At 35.5% G+C, this 19,034-nt stretch overlaps 1 protein-coding gene and 1 pseudogene across 1 annotated transcript in view; both read right to left on the reverse strand.

Annotated features, from left to right (window-relative positions):
* The window catches only part of GMDS (GDP-mannose 4,6-dehydratase), a 738,355-nt gene that overhangs the window by 619,535 nt on the left and 99,786 nt on the right, over positions 1-19,034 (reverse strand). The window lies entirely within an intron of this gene.
* On the reverse strand, positions 597-12,468 carry LOC143669325 (UPF0690 protein C1orf52 pseudogene; annotated as a pseudogene).

Consider the following 19,034-nt stretch of genomic DNA (forward strand, 5'->3'; position numbering starts at 1 on the left):
ATAGGCTCAGCTATCCAACTACATAAAAGAATGCCAGCTCATATTCATGTAACAAATACAGCCCAGAAATAACAGATAATAGAACACTCTCCACAGGGCTTTAAAATAAATATGTTTAAGAGATAAAGGAGTGAATCAAATTCATAATGCAAGAACAGGACATTATGAAATAGAAACAGGCAGCTTTGGAACAAAATGATAGAAATTCCAGAAGTGAAAATTATATAGTCATTAAAGTTAAAAACCCAAAGAATGAGACAAAGAGGAAAGATGAATTAGTAAATTGGAAGAAATGACCCAAAATAACAAAGCTTGAAAGCTGGAAAATATGAAAGACAACTTAAGAAACATGGATGATAATTGGGCATCTCCAACAAACATTCAAGAAGAAGAGAAAAAGTATAATATAGTTTTAAATGTAATTATTATATTTTTATAATTTTAATTATAAGTTTAAATATATTATAATTTAAATATAGTACAAATTACATTTGACACATAATTATAATAGAATTATATTATATATTATATTATAAATACATAATATTTACAATATAATTTAAACAGAATATAATTGTAGTTTTAAATATGGGAAAACAGAGGAACCAAGAAATTAATGAAAAGAATTGCAACTCGATGAGGCCACTGAGAGCAGCTTGCTTTTCCCTTTACTTTCACAAAATTTTGCCAAGACCCAAGATTTTAATTCATACAATTCCTTCCGCAGAATATCATTCTCAAATACAGACTCAGGAAACAGATTCAGAGGGAACTTAGTCATTCTTGGCTATTTTGGAATATACTATCTGATGGTGTAATAGAAAAGAGATCCAACTTCCTCCACATAATTTTAAGAAAATCTTTTAACTTCCAGATTGTTTTAAGTCCTTTATACTTTGTAACTGTATATTCTAAACTAAATAAAAGCATAATTATATGAAAGACTCACTCTATTTGTTCAATTACACTAAAGAATTAAAATTCTAAAAACCAATATATATCAGACTGACAAAAATTACTACTACTGTCATTCAAAACCATAGTATTATTAAAATTACAAACACACATTCAGGAACTCATATGAGACCTGTCACACAAGTTTCAAGGTGTCATGAACTTAATAAAATGGAGTGATGAGTTCTTACACAGATTCAAAAGATAAAAAGAATAACAAGGGGAGGAGGTGGTAGAGAAAGAATTTAAGTAATTTGTTCAATATAGCACAATAGATTGTGATAGACATGTCAATCTATTAGATAAATTTCCCTACTACGTTATCCAGAAAGAAAGAACTGGGCATGCTCAGCCATACTCTACAGAAACCAACAATATAATTCAGACAGGACTACTGCAGAATAAAAGGCTATGATAAAAATACACCTTAAATAAGCAAATATAATTAACAAATAAAACTATAGTGATGTGTCAGAGATCTCAAAATTTACATCCAGGAGTCTTGGAACAAAAAGTGGAAAGACAATCAACTTAAATAAGAATTAGATTAAAGGAGGCAAGAAGAAACTTTATGTTCAGGTGGGAAATAAGCATAAGGTAATCATCATTAATATCATCATGAACAATATTTATTGAGTTGAATCTACAAATGCTATTGTTTAGAAACAACTTTCCATAGGATTCTCATGCTTCTGCATATCTTGCACACATACTGCCCTTTTGTCCCAAGCTATTTTTTCAAGGATGTTTGTATACTGAACAGTCATAGGAGAAAGAAATAATGTCTAGCTGTGAAATAATGGGCAGGCAAGCTTACTGATTCTTATAAAAGATTTGGGTTCTCTAAACTTAGTGGTCCTCTCCTACAAGCAGTCATTCAATGAGTATACAGGTGTCACCTTGCCCTCTTCACATCATTTTGCGGGAATTAGGCTTCAGGAACTAAAAGCAAGAAAATGAGATTCATTGAGTTTTTTTTTTTGTTTATTTTTGCAGTTTGCCTTGAGCAAAATACTTTAATTCTGGAGGTCTACAGAGTTTGTCCCCAGTGGATAATGCTACAATCGATTCAAACATCATGTTCCCTCCTCAATTCGCAAAACACAATGGCTGGCACATACATACATTTTTAATGACTTTTACAAGTGATGGGAGGAAGGTACAATTAGAATGGGTTTTTAAACTCACACACACCTTTGATTTTTCTTATACACTGAATGTATGGTGCCCTGTAATTGACTAGTCTCTTAAAGGTATACATGTAAATCATGGAAAAATTGGTACAGTATGTAATCTCTGCTTTTTTTACCATTCAAAATGTCACAACTTTTTGGACTGTAGAGCGCTTATCAAAGGTGACATCTTCCTGACTCCTTGCTGAATTTATTAAGCATTATTATATGAAAAACATTTAAAAAGCAGCTAGAGAGAGAAAAGATATAGAAATGGGGTTGCAGATAAAATACAAGGTGCTCAGTTAAATTTGAATAGCAGATAAACAAAAAAATGCTAGCATAATTATGTTTCAGATATTGCACATACCAAAAAAATTATGTTGCTTATCTGAAATTCAAGTTTAACTCGATATGCTATATATTATTTGTTAAACCTAGCAACTCTTTGTAGAAGATCCTTACCTTCAGTAAACTTACTACTTAATGGGAAAATTAATGAATAATCATAATGTAAAGCATCTATAATAAGAGCAGTAATACAATAAGAGAAGGAAAAGCTGTCTACCACTATAGAAGAATACTTGGGAGAGATAGCAACTAATGCAGTATTCCAAGATGAGTAAATTTGCTTGGTGGATAAGTGGTTTAGTGTGATAATTTTTAAGTTCAAGTGTCCTGGGTTAAATCTCAAAGTCACCCTCACTAGGTGTGTAACCTTGGAAAAGTCAATCTTTATTGTAAAATGAGGATAACAACACCTACATTACTGCTATTTGAAGATCAGAGATAATATATGCACAAAGCACCTAGAACATAAGAGGCTCTCTTTAAATATAATACTATTACAACTTAAAATGTCACTTGACAAAAAGGGTACTTGTCACAGACAAATATTCAGATGTTAACGTTATACAGTAATGGTTATATGTAAGATGCGATTTTATTACCATGATCTATTTACATTGTAGAACGCTGTTGAAGAGCACCCTACAAGTTCACAGTGTGTTACAACATAGTTACTTTAAACATATATTCCTTTATAAAAGGTTCACAGAACACATGACAAAACTCAAGAAGCATGTCAACAATTCTGTGATATCAAGTATGCTTACAAGTGTTATCAATTTCACAATCACAAAGTCACCATTTCAGTTTTAAACACATGCAAGTTTTAAATAAAAAATAAATTCTTGAAGAGGAAAGTTCCTGCAGCAATATTTATTAACATGTACTTTCTTCAAGGAGACATTGTGTCATAATACTTTAAAACACCAACTTAATCTGCCAAAGGGATATTTCAACAAGTTTTGCAGTAGAGAAATTCTTGTCACTTGTTTACTTTTTCTTCTTTGATGGCTCCCCTCATTCCACCTTGGGTTTTTTAGAAGTCTGCTCATCTTTTTCATCATGTTCTCCCCTTGCAGCAGACTAGCTTTCCTAGCATTCTGTGGAGCATCATCTCATATATGCCTGACTCCTTTATTGCCATATCCAGCTCCACGGGCGGTGGTTTCTTCTCAGTAGTGTAGCTTTCAGGAGGTGGTACATATTTCGATTTCCATATTTTGAACTTCTTTGGAAATTCAACGTGCCTCTCACAGTCTGCTTGTTCAGGCGACTATGTAGAGAAAGACTGGGCGAGTCACGCTCAGGAACAGCTCATCAGGTCCCCGCAGCTGTGTCTGCACCTTGTTTCTGCTGCCGCTGGGATCTGGGGCCCTGCGACCCATTTCCTCCTGCTCGCTGTTGTCCTGGTCGGAGAAACTTGAGCTGCTACTCCGTAAGCTGCGAAATAGCTCCGAGGGTCCTTCTCATCTGCTGCCATGATGGCTGCTCGCGAGTCGCTGGTTATTGCGACTGCTATGATTAACAAATCTCTTTGTCCTTTGTCTCTGACACAAGAGGCTCATCTCTTCTGCCAATATCCAGGAATCTGTGGCAGGCTAATTAGTGAGCTTGAAAGTAGGGTAAAATCCTAATCCCTTAACAGTTCTGGACAGTTAACAAACATTGTATAAGCCTTATCCCCTAAGTATCCCATTAGTCTATAAGGAGAATACTCCTATCACTGTCATTTTACAGATATATGCATTTAGCAAATGTTTATTGAGCGCAAACTATGTGGCAGACCCTGTTCTAAGTGCTAAGAAATACAGCTGTGAACAATACCAAGAGTTTCCTTCCCTTCATGGACCTTATACCATAGATGATTAATGAGCATGATGATAAAATGAAGTCACAGAGAAATTAAGTATCTTGTCCAAGATCAGTTTATAAGCAGTGGAGCTGGATTGCATCCAAGTAAAATAATTCTCTAAAGCCCACACTCTTAACTATTACGCTATATAGTGCCTTCCATGGTATGGTGATAAAAAGGTCTTACTATGAAGTTTTCAAAGATTAGTATACCTAAGAATCATTTGTCACCATTTTCCACTAAAAGAAACCAGGACTCCTAGAAAATATATTTGATTGTAGGTCTGGAGAAGCAAGATAGGCATCTGCCATATGCAAAAGCAAGGAAGTTATCCAAGAATACCAGGAATATAACTGAAGGACTCAAGAGCAACCTAATAGACGACCAACTTTAAGCATTATTGAAGATAACTGCAATGGACTGAAACACATGAAATATGTTCATTATGATACTTTAAAGAAAAAAAATTCATCTTTAGAAGGTGGATTTAGAGGAATCTCAAAAAATGTGAACAAATATACTGTCTAGCTCAAAAAGTTTTCAGGATTACATGAGTAAATGCTTGCAAACAAACTTTTTAAATTTTTTTTTATTAACGGAAAGAAAGAAAAAAATAAAAAAATAAAAAAATAAAAAAAAAAGAAATTAACACAACATTTAGAAATCATACCGTTCTACATATGCACTCAGTAATTCTTAACATCATCACATAGATGCATGATCATCGTTTCTTAGTACATTTGCATCGGTTTAGAGGAACTAGCAACACAACAGAAAAAGATATAAAATGTTAATATAGAGAAAAGAAATAAAAGTAGTAATAATAGTAAAAAACAACAACAAAAAAACCCTATAGCTCAGATGCAGCTTCATTCAGTGTTTTAACATGATTACTTTACAATTAGGTATTATTGTGCTGTCCATTTTTGAGTTTTTGTATCTAGTCCTGTTGCACAGTCTGTATCCCTTCCGCTCCAATTACCCATTATCTTACCCTGTTTCTAACTCCTGCTGGACTCTGTTACCAATGACATATTTCAAGTTTATTCTCGAATGTCCGTTCACATCAGTGGGACCATACAGTATTTGTCCTTTAGTTTTTGGCTGGACTCACTCAGCATAATATTCTCTAGGTCCATCCATGTTATTACATGCTTCATAAGTTTATCTTGTCTTAAAGCTGCATAATATTCCATCGTACGTATATACCACAGTTTATTTAGCCATTCTTCTGTTGATGAACATTTTGGCTGTTTCCATCTCTTTGCAATTATAAATAACGCTGCTATAAACATTGGTGTGCAAATGTCCGTTTGTATCTTTGCCCTTAAGTCCTTTGAGTAGATACCTAGCAATGGTATTGCTGGGTCGTATGGCAATTCTATATTCAGCTTTTTGAGGAACCACCAAACTGCCTTCCACAGTGGTTGCACCATTTGACATTTCCACCAACAGTGGATAAGTGTGCCTCTTTCTCCGCATCCTCTCCAGCACTTGTCATTTTCTGTTTTGTTGATAATGGCCATTCTGGTGGGTGTGAGATGATATCTCATTGTGGTTTTGATTTGCATTTCTCTAATGGCCAGGGACATTGAGCATTTCTTCATGTGCCTCTTGGCCATCCGTATTTCCTCGCAAACAAACTTTTTAAAAAGAATAAAGCATTATCTTGAATCCCATTATTTCCTATTAAAGATATTTTCAGGTCTTCAATGAAAAAGTTTAAGATTTCATGCTCAAGTTCACTGATTTCATTAAAGTGTACCTGAAGAATATTTCACATTTTTCAGGGAAAAATACTCTTCTGTTTTAAGGGTATGACAGTCTTAAATTTTTTAAAATTTCATTTCCATTTTAAGTATTGTTAAGATAAGCAGAGAACAACCCAAAAAATGGGAGTAGAATTTAAAGGAGCCTAGTCTTGTTTGTTTGCTTGTTTTTCACATGGGCAGGCCCCGAGAATCAAACCCAGATCTGCGGCATAGCAAGTGAGAATTCTGCCACTGAGACACTGTCGCACCACCCTAAAGATTTACTGCTGCACTACCGTTGCATCCAGTAAAGGGGCCTAGTTTTTAAAGACTGAGTATCATATGCAAAACATAGGAAACAGCAAAAGACCCATAACCGCAGAAGGCAGGGGCCATCACAACAGGTGTCCAAAGGTCACTGGCCAGAGGAAACTGAGCAAGCTACACAGTCCTCATATGTAAAACAGAGGAAAAAAAGAATCTCTTCGCTCAACCATAACATACCACAATGCTTGGTTGGTTCATCATCAGAATTACTGAGAGAGCTAGTGATTGAAAATCAATACAATCATTTTAAAACCTCTCCAGGGATTCTGATTGATGTATAGATTTGGGAACATAAGAAATAATTTATGTGTCAGCATTTTTGCTTCTGGAAAACAGATGTTTTCATTATTAGCATAAGTTAACACAAAGAGTGTTAACTAGAAAAGAGAACACTATGTCTTAAGCAGTATAAAAATAGCAAATTTAAGGTGGCTAAAGGATCATTAACCCTTACAACTGTAAATAACACTGCTATAAACATTGTTGTGCAAATGGTCGTTTGTGTTCTTGTCTTCATGTCCTCTTAATAGATACCTAGCAATGGTACTGCAGATCATATAGCAATTCTATATTTAGCTTCCTGAGGAACCACCAAACTGGCTCCCACAGCAGTTGTACCATTTGACATTCCCACCAACAATGGATAAATGTGCTTCTTTCTCCACATCCTCTCCAGCACTTGTCATTTTCTGTTCTGTTGATAATGGCTATTCTGCTGGGTATGAGATGATATTTCATTGTGGTTTTGATTTGCATAACCCTAATAGCCAGGGAAATTGGGCATCTTTTCATGTACCTTTTAGCCATTTGTATTTCCTCTTCTGAGAAGTGTCTGTTCACGTCTTTTGTACATTTTGTAATTGGGTTGCTTGTCTTTTTGTTGTTGAGTTGAACAATCTCTTTATATATTCTGGGTACTAGACCCTTATCTGATATATCTCCCATTGTGTGGGCTGTCTTTTTACTTTTTTGACAAAGTTCTTTGATGCAAAAAAGTGTTTAATTTTGACAAGTTTCCATTTAACTATTTCTTTCTTCAATCTTTGTGCTTTGGGTGTAAGATCTAGGAAACTGCCTACTATTATAAGATTTATAAGATACTTCCCCATAATTTCTTCGAAAATTTTTATGGTCTTAGATTTAACACTTAGGTCTGTGATCCATTTTGAGTTAATTTTTGTATAGGGTACGAGATATAGATCCTCTTTCATTCTTTTGCATGTGGCTATCCAGTTCCCCAGGCACCATTTTTTGAAGAGACTGTTCTGTCCCAGGTGAGTTGGCTCGACTGCCTTATCAAAGATCAACTGTCCATAGATAAGAGGGTCTACATCTGAACACTCTATTCGATTCCATTGGTCAGTATATCTATCTTTATGCCAGTACCATGCAGTTTTGACCACTGTAGTTTCATAATATGCCTTAAAGTCAGGTAGTGTGAGTCCTCTGACTGTATTTTTCTTTCTCAGGATATTTTTAGCTATTCGGGGCTTCCTCCCCTTCCTGATAAATTTGGTTATTGGTTTTTCTATTTCTGAAAAGTAAGTGTTTGGGATTTTAATTGGCATTGCATTCAATCTATAAATCAATTTAGGTAGAACTGATATCTTAACTATATTTAGTCTTCCTATCCATGAACATGGTATGCCCTTCCATTTATTTAGGTCTTCTGCGATTTCTTTTAGCAGTTTCTTATAGTTTTCTCTGTACAGGTCTTTTGTATCCTTACTGAAATTTATTCCTAAATATTTTATTCTTTTGGTTGCAATTGTAAATGGAATTTTTTTCCTTGATTTGCCCCTCAGATTGCTCATCACTAGTGTTTAGAAACACTATAGATTTTTGAGTGTTAACCTTGTAACCTGCCACTTTGCTATACTCATTTATTAGCTCTAGTAGTTTTGCTGTGGGTTTTTGAGGGTTTTCAATAAATAGTATCATAGCATCTGCAAACAGTGAGAATTTTACTTCTTCCTTTCCAATTCTGATGCCTTGTATTTCTTTTTCTTGTCTAATTGCTCTGGCTAGAACTTCCAACACAATGTTGAATAACAATGGTGATAGTGGACTTCCTTGTCTCGTTCCTGATCTTAGGGGGTAAGTTTTCAGTTTTTCCACATTGAGGATGTTAGCTGTGGTTTTTTCATAGATTCCCTTTATCATGTTGAGGAAGTCCCCTTCTATTCCTATCCTTTGAAATGTTTTCAACAAGAAAGTATGAATTTTGTCAAATATCTTTTCTGCATCAATCAAGATGATCATGTGGTTTTTCTGCTTTGATTTGTTGAAATGGTATATTACATTAATTGATTTTCTTATGTTGAACCATCCTTGTATACCTGGGATGAATCCTACTTGGTCATGGTATATAATTCTTTTAATATGTTGCTGGATTTGATTTGCAAGAATTTTGTTGAAGATATTTCATCTGTAGAGAGATTGGTCTTTAATTTTCTTTTCTTTAGTATCTTTGTCAGGCTTTGGTATGAGGGTGATGTTGGCTTCATAGAATGAGTTAGGTAATCTTCCCTCTTCAATTTTTCTGAAGAGTTTGAGCAGGATTGGTACCAATTCTTTCTTGAATATTTGGGAGAATTCACATGTGAAGCCATCTGGTCCTGGGTTTTTCTTTCTGGGGAGCTTCTTAATGACTAATTCAATTTCTTTATTTCTGATTGGTTTGCTGAGGTCATCTATTTCTTCTTTAGTCAATGTTGGTTGTTCATGCCTTTCTAGGAATTTATTCATTTCATCTATATTGTCAAGTTTATTAGCATAAAGTTGTTCATAGTATCCTTTCATTATTCCCTTTATTTCTGTGCAGTCAGTGGTTATGTCTCCTCTCCCATTTTTTATTTTATTTATTTGCATCCTCTTTCTTCTTTTTTTCCATCAGTCTTATTGATTTTCTCATAGAACCAACTTCTGGTTTTGTTGATTTTCTCAACTGTTTTCATATTCTCAATTTCATTAATTTCTGCTCTAATCTTCATTATTTCTTTCCTTTTGCTTGCTTTGGGTTAGTTTGCTCTTCTTTCTCTAGTTCTTCCAAGTGAACAATTAATTCCTTGATTTCTGTTCTTTTTCTTTTTTGATATAGGCATTTAGGGCAATAAATTTTCCTCTTAGCACTGACTTTGCTGCATCCTATACATTTTGATATGTTGTGTTTTCATTTTTGTTTGCCTTGAGATATTTACTGATTTCTCTTGTAATTTCTTCCTTGACCCACTGGTTGTTTAAGAGTGTGTTGTTGAGCCTCTATATATTTGTGACGTTTCTGGTCCTCTGCCTATTACTGATTTCCAACTTCATTCTTTTATGATCTGAGAAAGTGTTTTCTATGATTTCAATATTTTCAAATTTATTGAGACTTGCTTGGTGACCCAGCAAATGGTCTATCCTTTAAAATGATCCATGAGCACTTAAGAAAAAGGTGTATCCTGCTGTTGTGGGGTGTAATTGAACCTACTTGATTTTTTTATTTTTTATTTTTTTTTGCTTTATTTTTTAATACACACACAAAGACAGATACACCGCCCCTCTCAAACTGCCATAAACAAAATAACTATGCTGATCTCTATTACTAATAATAATAGTAATGCTTATTTTTATGACTAACCTTAAACAGCCCTTAAAATTGTTCTGATCACTTACGGTAGTTCAGTGGTTAGAATGCCCACCTTTCATGCGGGAGACCAGGGTTCAATTACTGGACCATGCACCAAAAAAAAAATTGTTCTGATCACTTTATCCATAGTAATTCATTAATCCACATAAGCAATTCTATAAGGTTTATGTGCTATTTTTAACTGCATTTTACAAATGAAGAAACAGAAGCAATAGCAATGTTCCCGCGAAGCTGCCTGTGTACATACTGTATCATACATAAGTGCCTCAGAGCAGAGATGCTTGATTTGTCCACAAGCAATGAAGACAATAGTCAAGCAGTGAAGACAAGGGACATCACTACAGGCAAAAAAAAGTGAAATGCTGGCAAACTCTGGCTTCCCTGTTCCCATCCTCCCTGTTCAGCTACCCTTTCTACAACCAGTGATAACTGCCTACCACCCCAGCCACCCAGGTACAAATTCTGTTTCTGGTAATTAAAAAACTGCATCAATACAGGATAGATTCTGATTTACTACACTGAGTAATTACACATTAACAATTTTCCTAAACATGTTACCCAAATCCAAATTTTTTGTATTAAAATTTTACCTCACTGTTGAAAGAATTTTAGCAGTAGAAAACTACAATAAGGCAATGTAACAATGGTTAAACTTTGAAGTCAGAGATTTTGGCTCTTTACTAGCTGTGTGACTTCATATAAGTTATTTAACTTTTCTGCACCTCATCTGTCAAGTGGGCACAATGCTTCATGGGGTATGACAAAAATTCAAGTCTATAGGTTCCTAATAGAGTGTCTGGTAAAATAACCTCATATGGAGGAAACCTGGAGTGGGGAGGAATAGGCCAGGGAGGAAGTAGTAGAAAAAATCATTGCAGCCTTTAGGACAATATATAAGGACAAAGCTTATTTGCCTGATCACCCCTGGGGAACCAGAGAGATCCAATGAAAGCAGATGTGGGAGAGTCTTCATCCTGGCCCTCCCTCCTCAAAAACCAGCCTCCTGCTACTCTAGGGAGCAAGGTGGAAGTTAGTCTGGAAGCAATTGCTGATGCCCAGTTCCCAGGAGGAAGCAGAAGTACTGTTCCCGTGCACACCTCCTGCACTGAAGTGCACGCAGTTTACCCCCCAGCATAAGGCTGAAGAAGAACAAGGATAGAAGGGATCACCAAGGTGCAGGCATCAAGGCAAAGAATGTAGCTAAGCAGGTAGGAAAGTTAAAGGAAGCCTCTCTTAGAGGGAAGGTCTCAGAAGGCATGTAGACACAAAACAAATGGAGCAGGATCCAGAAAGAAAAGTTGTTTGTATCAAGAATATAGCTGGTTCCTTTTATCCAGGGTATGGACAGATGAATAAAAAAAAATGGATCAAAAAATAAAGAAATAATGGGGGAATAAGAGGTAAAATAAATTGGGTAGATGGAAATACTAGTGGTCAATGAGAGGGAAGGGTCAGGGTTATGGGATGTATGAATTTTTTCTTTTTCTTTTTATTTCTTTTTCTGGGGTGATGCAAATGTTCTAAAAAAGGATCATGGTGATGAATACACAACTATATGATGATACTGTATATGTGCAAATACAGGTCAATAAAAATATTTTAAAAAAGAAGAAGAAGAAGGCAGTTGGAAAGTCAGGCTTGGGAGGAAGATGGATAGTTCCTCTCCAAAGAGGAGAGGAGAGAGGACCGTGAAACCACAGGGAGATTGTGTAAAGATGAAGGGCATTTCACCTAATGACTGGATGAGTCTCAACAAAGCTGGGGAAAGGGGTTTTTTAAAGGGGATGGGTCCATGGTAAAATCTGGAGAATGAATAGGTGTGGAGTAGTAGCTATGACAACTAAGACAGCTAGATAATGAAATGAATAAAAGCATAGATGCCATTGTAAGTCAGGATTTAATCGAATTTTCATATCATTTCCACTTTTTAATGTCTTTAAAAATCCATAGGCCCCAATTTCCTCTACTAGCAATGATTTTCTGAAACCAAAATATATCCTTGGAAACAGATTCTTTGTTAAGATGATCTATACTAAAGGAGTCTAAGAAAAAGAGAGATAACATTATCAGACCATAATAACTTTGAAATCTTTCAACATTCTTTTATCAACAACTACTTTGTGGAAGAGACACTTTTTCTCTTTGTGTGGAATATAAAAATGAATAAGAATGCTTTCCGCATTTGAGAAGACTATCATCTAGCCCAGGAGGTGAGAAACAAATGCAAATCATCATAATATATGTAGAAAAGTATCCTGAATATGCCACAAATATTATAAAATAATTCCAACTATGGAAACTATTGCTTTTTCATTTCTTAGCTTTGTATATATGGTATACTATACAATAAAAAAGTTTTAAAAAATAACTATAATTGAAAATCACAACACAATGCAGATATAAAACAAATTAGCAAAAGAATGAACTGGAATATACTACTATAGAAAATATTAAGAATGAAATACAGATGGACAAAAAAGCAGAATATGAAAATGACTTGAAGGGACAGAAAACAGTGAGGAAAATATAATAGGAATTGTAAATGGAGAATATAAATGAAAGAAGGAAATATAAACAGCCAAGCAAAGACTCATTACCTACAATGGCCCTATAAGAAAATGTAGATGCCCATTCACAACTGTTTCATTTACTTCAAATGTTCAAGAACTAGGATGTAGAAATGATTAAGAATTACTCAAGGGTTACAGAATTACATGCCATTGCTTCAAATGGACAGAGGAAACGTCATATTGCTCTGAAGATATGGACCTTCAAAATGCAGTGATGTTCCAGGGGTGAAAGTCTCCCTGGCCACATGGGAGATGACTTTCAGGGATGAGTCTGGCCCTGGCACCGTGGGATCAACAATACCATCCTGACCACAAGGGGAAAACGAAGTATAACAAATAAGGTATCAGTGGCTGAGAGAGTTCAAGTAGAGTAGAGAGGCTATTCTGGAGGTTGCTCTTATGCAAGCTTCAGTTAGACATTGCTACCTATCATAACTTGTCAACCCCCAACCAAAATCATTCCAGCCAATCCTAAAGAACACCTAGGGTGATACATAAGATTCTACAAAGGTTCCAAGCACTAGGGTAACTTCCCAGAAACCTGCAGCCACCAGATGGGTCCCTAGACCAGATGGGTCCCTGAAACCCTGAGGAACCAGCTTTTCTAAAACATCAGCTAGTTCTATCTCCTGACTCCTTAATATTGAAAGCCCTTCAAACATGAAAAAGGTAGAATGGGCATAGCCCAAACACCGCTAGAGTAGGAGAAAGATCGGAGGTGATAATGGAGTTATACAGAGAAGGTAGCGTTTAACAAATGAGTATGATTGCTGAATCATTGTATTAATATTTCCTTTAGTCTCCCACATCTTAGAGCAGCTAGGAGTAAAAACCTAAAATTGTGAAATTGTAACTCATCCAAACTTTGAAATCTGTTCTACAGCTAATTGTTGTGCTGTACTTAGAAATTTGTTTTTTAGTCTATATGTTATTTTTCACAAAAAAGAAAAAAGAGCAATGATAAAAAACATATATATATATATATATATATATTCTTCTAACCGCCAATGTTCTGGAGCAGCTAGAAGAAAAAATATGAAATAATGGTATGGTAGCCCAGGGCAAATTTTAGAATCTGTCCTGTAATTACTTGTTGAAGAGTATGTTGAAAATATTTGTTTTTTTCTTTATTTGCTTTGTAGATGTTATATTATACAATTAAACAGTTTAAAAAAAAAAAAGAAGTTCAACTAAAATCCAAGATAATATCTCTGAAAAATCTAAAAAGAGGCAGTTAGTCTTCACAATAAGAAAATTAAAAATAATTTTTAAATTTGACTTCAAGAAGCTGCAGTATCAAGGTCCACAGAGAGTACAAAAGGTCAAAAGTTTATGCCAAAAAGAAATCATTTCAAGGTTCTCTATCTCAAAATTTTGATTAACTGTCAAAGTAAGGAAGATCAATGATATTTTTGTTTGGAAAATGAAATGAAATTTAAGGTGATACACCCAACAGATCAAATTTAAAGCTGAAAAAAATACAGTACTATAGCAACACAATTCTTGTGGGTTACCTAAACAGTTCCTGTGGATGTGGAACACAGCAGTGAATCAAAGAAAGCCAGAGAACTGGCAAAAGTGGCTACAAGTGCAGGCAGAGATGTCACGGGTTATGAAAAGTTAAGGCATATTTCAAAATAACAAAGGACCCCTTCTCAGGGAAATAAAAGGAGAATAATTTTAAAGTCTTACCTCACAGAGCTCAGATAAAATAAAAAACACCAGATCTTTCTGGAGAGATTTTAATACTGCAGAGAAAGGCATATACCAGAATTAATCTGTTTCTCAGTTGTCCTTCTAGCCAGAGCTAGGTCCTATGTGGTAATTCCAAGTTTGATAATAAATCTTGATCTTTTCATCCTTTGAATTTACAAAGAAATATATATATATATATATATAAACACTTGATCTTTTCATCCTTTGAATTTACAAAGAAATATATATATATATATATATATATATATATAAACACACATACATATACATATATTAGCAAACATAAAAATGGTTTGAAAAATAAATTTCAGGATGCAAAAGCTAATAAGAATAGTTGAATTTTTCCTTTTTTTCTCTCACTGCCTAAAGGAAAGAACTAAGACAATGCTATTAGACTGCCTGCAGTATCTATACTTCCTGCATAAGTATCTTCTGTTCCTTTGTGGAATGAGCTGAGACATAAATACAATACATACCTAGTTAAATAACTACAGAGCAGGATACCATTTTGGAATAAATAATAGCCAATGTAGACAAATTCTCCCAACATTAATCCCAAAGAATTTTTATGAAAGTTTCCAACATAGTTGATAAATAAGTTTTCTTTCTCCAATGCTTTTAAGCCACTAGAACCAGATGGTACCCCAAGATGCCTACTTTATTCAGTATTTCCTCTCCAAATCACATATAACAATAGTACAGAAGATGGACCTATGATACTCTATTTTTAAAAGAATTCCTGGAAAAGATTCATAGCATTAAGAAAGATAATGAACATTTCTCAATGTATGTGCCAAAATGAGAATTTTAATTCCCATCTACTCCCTCCTCAAAAAAGGTCTCCTTCTACTCATTAAAGGCAATTCTACTCATATAAATGATCAGCATAAACCCTTCATATTTATACTCGATTTCCTTTTCTTTCTTTCATTCCCCAAATCCAGTCCTATCAGTTCTATTTCAAAGTATCATTCAAATTGATCTGCTTTTCTCCATCTCTTCTGCTAAGACTTTGGTCCAATCTACCATTGTCTCTAGCCTAGCCTAGTAAGGTGGCGGTTATAATCTTCCTAACCAGTATGTTTTCTTCCACTCTTGACTCCCTAACATCTATAGATAGCAAAAGTGATTTTTTAAACTGTCAATGAGATCATATAACTTCATCACTAAAACTATTCAACAACTCATATTTAAACTCTTTGCCAAGATCAACAATCTCCAGAGTATCTGGGCTTGCCCACATCCCCAACTACCCCTCCTTCATCAATTTCTCACATTATGCTTCTGATCTCTTTCTGGTCCTGGAAAGACAAGAAACGCTTATTGCCACCTTAGGGCTTTTGCACTTGCTGTGTATTGTGCCTACAAAGATATTCTCCTTTGTAGTTTCAGCACAAATCTCATCTTCAAAGAGGCCTTCCCCGACTGGCTCATTTAAATTGTCTTCCTTTCCCATTCCCAGTTCCTCTCTAGCACAGTCTTCTCACTGTGATAAATGACCCATTTTTACCCCCTTAATTTATAACCCATTATGGAACTATATTCTTTTGTAAAATATGGTAAAGGTGAATTTATTTTTAAAATATATATTTTAAACTCATACAAAATACAAGCCCAAAATTTGAATTATCAAAGCCAACAAAGAATTCATCTACCACATTACTGTATGTCTCTAAATTACTAAATTACTACGAGTCTACTGTTGTTTCTGTGACTGTCCCATAATGAAACCACAGCTATGAACAAACCAGATACTGACACTGCTCCAGGGCGTCCATGCTTATTCTCACAGCACCTACCACTATGTACCAGCCACTGTGGCAGTTACTGGATTTCCAGCAATGAACAAAACAGACAAGGTCCCTGCCTTCACAGAGCTCACTTTTTAAAATATTTTTATTAACAAATCTTCACACACATACATTCCATAAATGGTGTACAATCAATGACTCACAATATCATCACATAGTTGTATATTCATTACCATGATCATTTTTTAGAACATTTGCAGAAAGAGAAATAAAAAGTTAAAAGAAAAAACTCATACATCCCATAGCCCTTTATCCTATCTCTCACTGACCACTAGTATTTCCATCTACCCAAGTTATTTTACCCCTTATCCTCCTATTATTTCCTTATTTTTTATCCATTTTTTTTAATTTATCTGGATAAAAGGAGCTTCAGACACAAGGTTTTCACAATCACACTATCAAACTGTAAAAGTTATACCTTTATAAAATTATCTTCAAGAATCAAGGCTACTGGAAACAGCTCAACAGTTTCAGTTACTTCCCTCCTGCCACACCAGTACACCATAAACTAAGAAGGAATATCTATATAATGCAAAAGAATAAATTTCAGGATAATCTCTTGACTGCTTGAAATCTCTCGGCCACTGAAACTTTATTTTGTCTCATTTCTCTCTTTCCCCTTTTGGTCAAGAAGGCTTTCTCAATACCTTAATGCCATGCCCTGGCTCATCCCAGGAATTCTGTGCCACGTTGCCAGGGAGATTTACACCCCTTGGGAGTCATGTCCCACATAGGGGGAAAGGCAGTGAGTTCATCTGCCAAGTTGGACAGAGCTCACATTTAATAGGGGAAACCCAAGAGAGGTTGGGTTATAGGCCTAACTCCCCAAGGCAAGACCCTGGGGCAAAGCCAGGATTTGAAATCAGGTCTATTCCAAAGCCTACCATCCTTCCATACCGCCTGCATCAAGGCAAGGCTTTTCTTAGCAAAAAAGGGCAGCATTTAGAATGCACTCAAACCAGGGGTATAAATATGAAAGTTGGGATATATTACAGAGCAGCCTAAATTTTTTAGGTTTGATGGCCAGAATGACAACACACCCCTCCCACAAAGCATGCCTTGTCACTGCCAGTTGTAGCACACTGGCATGGTATTATGTTAGTTTCAGTGTGTCAACTTAGCTAGATTATGATGTCTAGTTGTTTGGTCACAGTAATAGTCACTGTTACTGTGAGGATATTTCACAGATGGATTTAAACCATTAGTCAGTTGATTGCCTTTATGGCTGATTACATCTGCAGTCAACAAAGGAGGTAGCCTGTAGCAATGAGAGGAGTTTCCTTTCCCAATCAGTTAGAGGTCTTAAAGCAAGAACTAAAGATTTCAGCAGTCAGGGAGAATTTTTATCTCGATTTCAAACATCCAGCTTCTCTTGGGAAATCCAAAGTCACCTTCACTGAGTTTCCACCTTGCAGTCTGCCCTATAGAATTCGGACTTGCCAACCCCCATGGACACATGAGCAGATTGCTATAATAAATCTCTCAATATTTACATATATCTACCCTGTCAGTTCTGTCTCGCTGACTAATATACATGGGTCAGATTCAGCATGATGCTTCTCAGGTTCATAAACAACACCATCTGTTCCTGAAAATATTGCATTCTTTTAATTACATATTCTTTGTATTGTACAGTGATCAAATGTTTTGATCAAAATAATTGCTCTAAATATGTAACCATATTCAGACACTAACTCTGAGGATACTTCAATGTGGAAGAATTAAACTACATCTTTAACCAATGTCTAGAGACAACAATAATGATACTATTTCAGCCATCCTACTTGTTTTGCACAACTCAACTGCCGAAATGTGTACGGCAGGGCACTCTGTACTAAGCCCGACCTGTCCATGTTATTCCACCCAATTCCTGGGTCAGAAATTAAAACACTCAGAATTTCTCCCAAGATAGAATTAATGCCTGTGCAGAAAACCTCAGTTGCCACCCTAGGGCCATTTTTAAAGAACTGGGACAAAGATGATGCTAGACTATTAAATACATATTCCAAATTTCCTTAGGTCTCATCAGCTTGTAATTAAAAACAGAATCTCATTCAAAATATTTTGGCCCCATTTACATAACTACTAGATCTGGGATGGCACCCCAAAATGTTTGGAAGTGTCTCACACAAGTTTATGATCATTCTTTCCATTCCAGTTCCACCATCTCAACATCTACTCCCAAAATTTTACAAAGCAGTGTCATTACTGCCATGTCTTGGCAAGAAAAATGCCAGTTTTTAATCCTACAGTTCTGCCAAACTGCAAAACCCTTGAGATACCAAGTGATATTCTAGTAGTTCTTGGTGCTCCTGAGCCAGGCAAGTTGTGTTTGAGGACAAGCAGAAATATGAAAAATGGCCATTCTCCAAACTTTACTTTTTACTTTTTAAATCAATCCCCAAAACAGTGTTACTTTTTCCTGCCTCATTCAAAGCAAATCTTGGGAAATGTTTCCCTGTGTCCAGAAAATGCCAAGCATACCTTACTCTCTTCTCTATCTTCCTTTCACCCAAATCCATGCATATGGTTCCTCCCTGCATGCCCACTTCTCTCCAGGCAAATCAACCCAGATGCTTGGGGAGGACCATTGTTCTAATGACTTAGACACTCACTACAGCTTCTGCATCTAGGTGATCCACGCAGTGTCCTGTGCATAAAAATCCACAAGGTATGCTGCACGTGTGAATGGAAGAATTTACACAACCCACAGTGATTTGCTTTGTCTGTCTATGTAGTGGATTTTTATATGTTTGGTTCACTTAAAAGGGAGATTATTTAAAGGGAAAGCTACTTAGAAGTAGCATAGTTCCAGATACAAACAATAAAAGCTAATATTTTGCATTGCCAGCCACTGTTCTCAGTGTTTTACCTGCATTAACTCATTTAATCTTCCCAACAA

This window comes from Tamandua tetradactyla, chromosome 25 (assembly GCF_023851605.1).
Source record: "Tamandua tetradactyla isolate mTamTet1 chromosome 25, mTamTet1.pri, whole genome shotgun sequence".
Classification (NCBI taxonomy): Eukaryota; Metazoa; Chordata; class Mammalia; order Pilosa; family Myrmecophagidae; genus Tamandua; species Tamandua tetradactyla.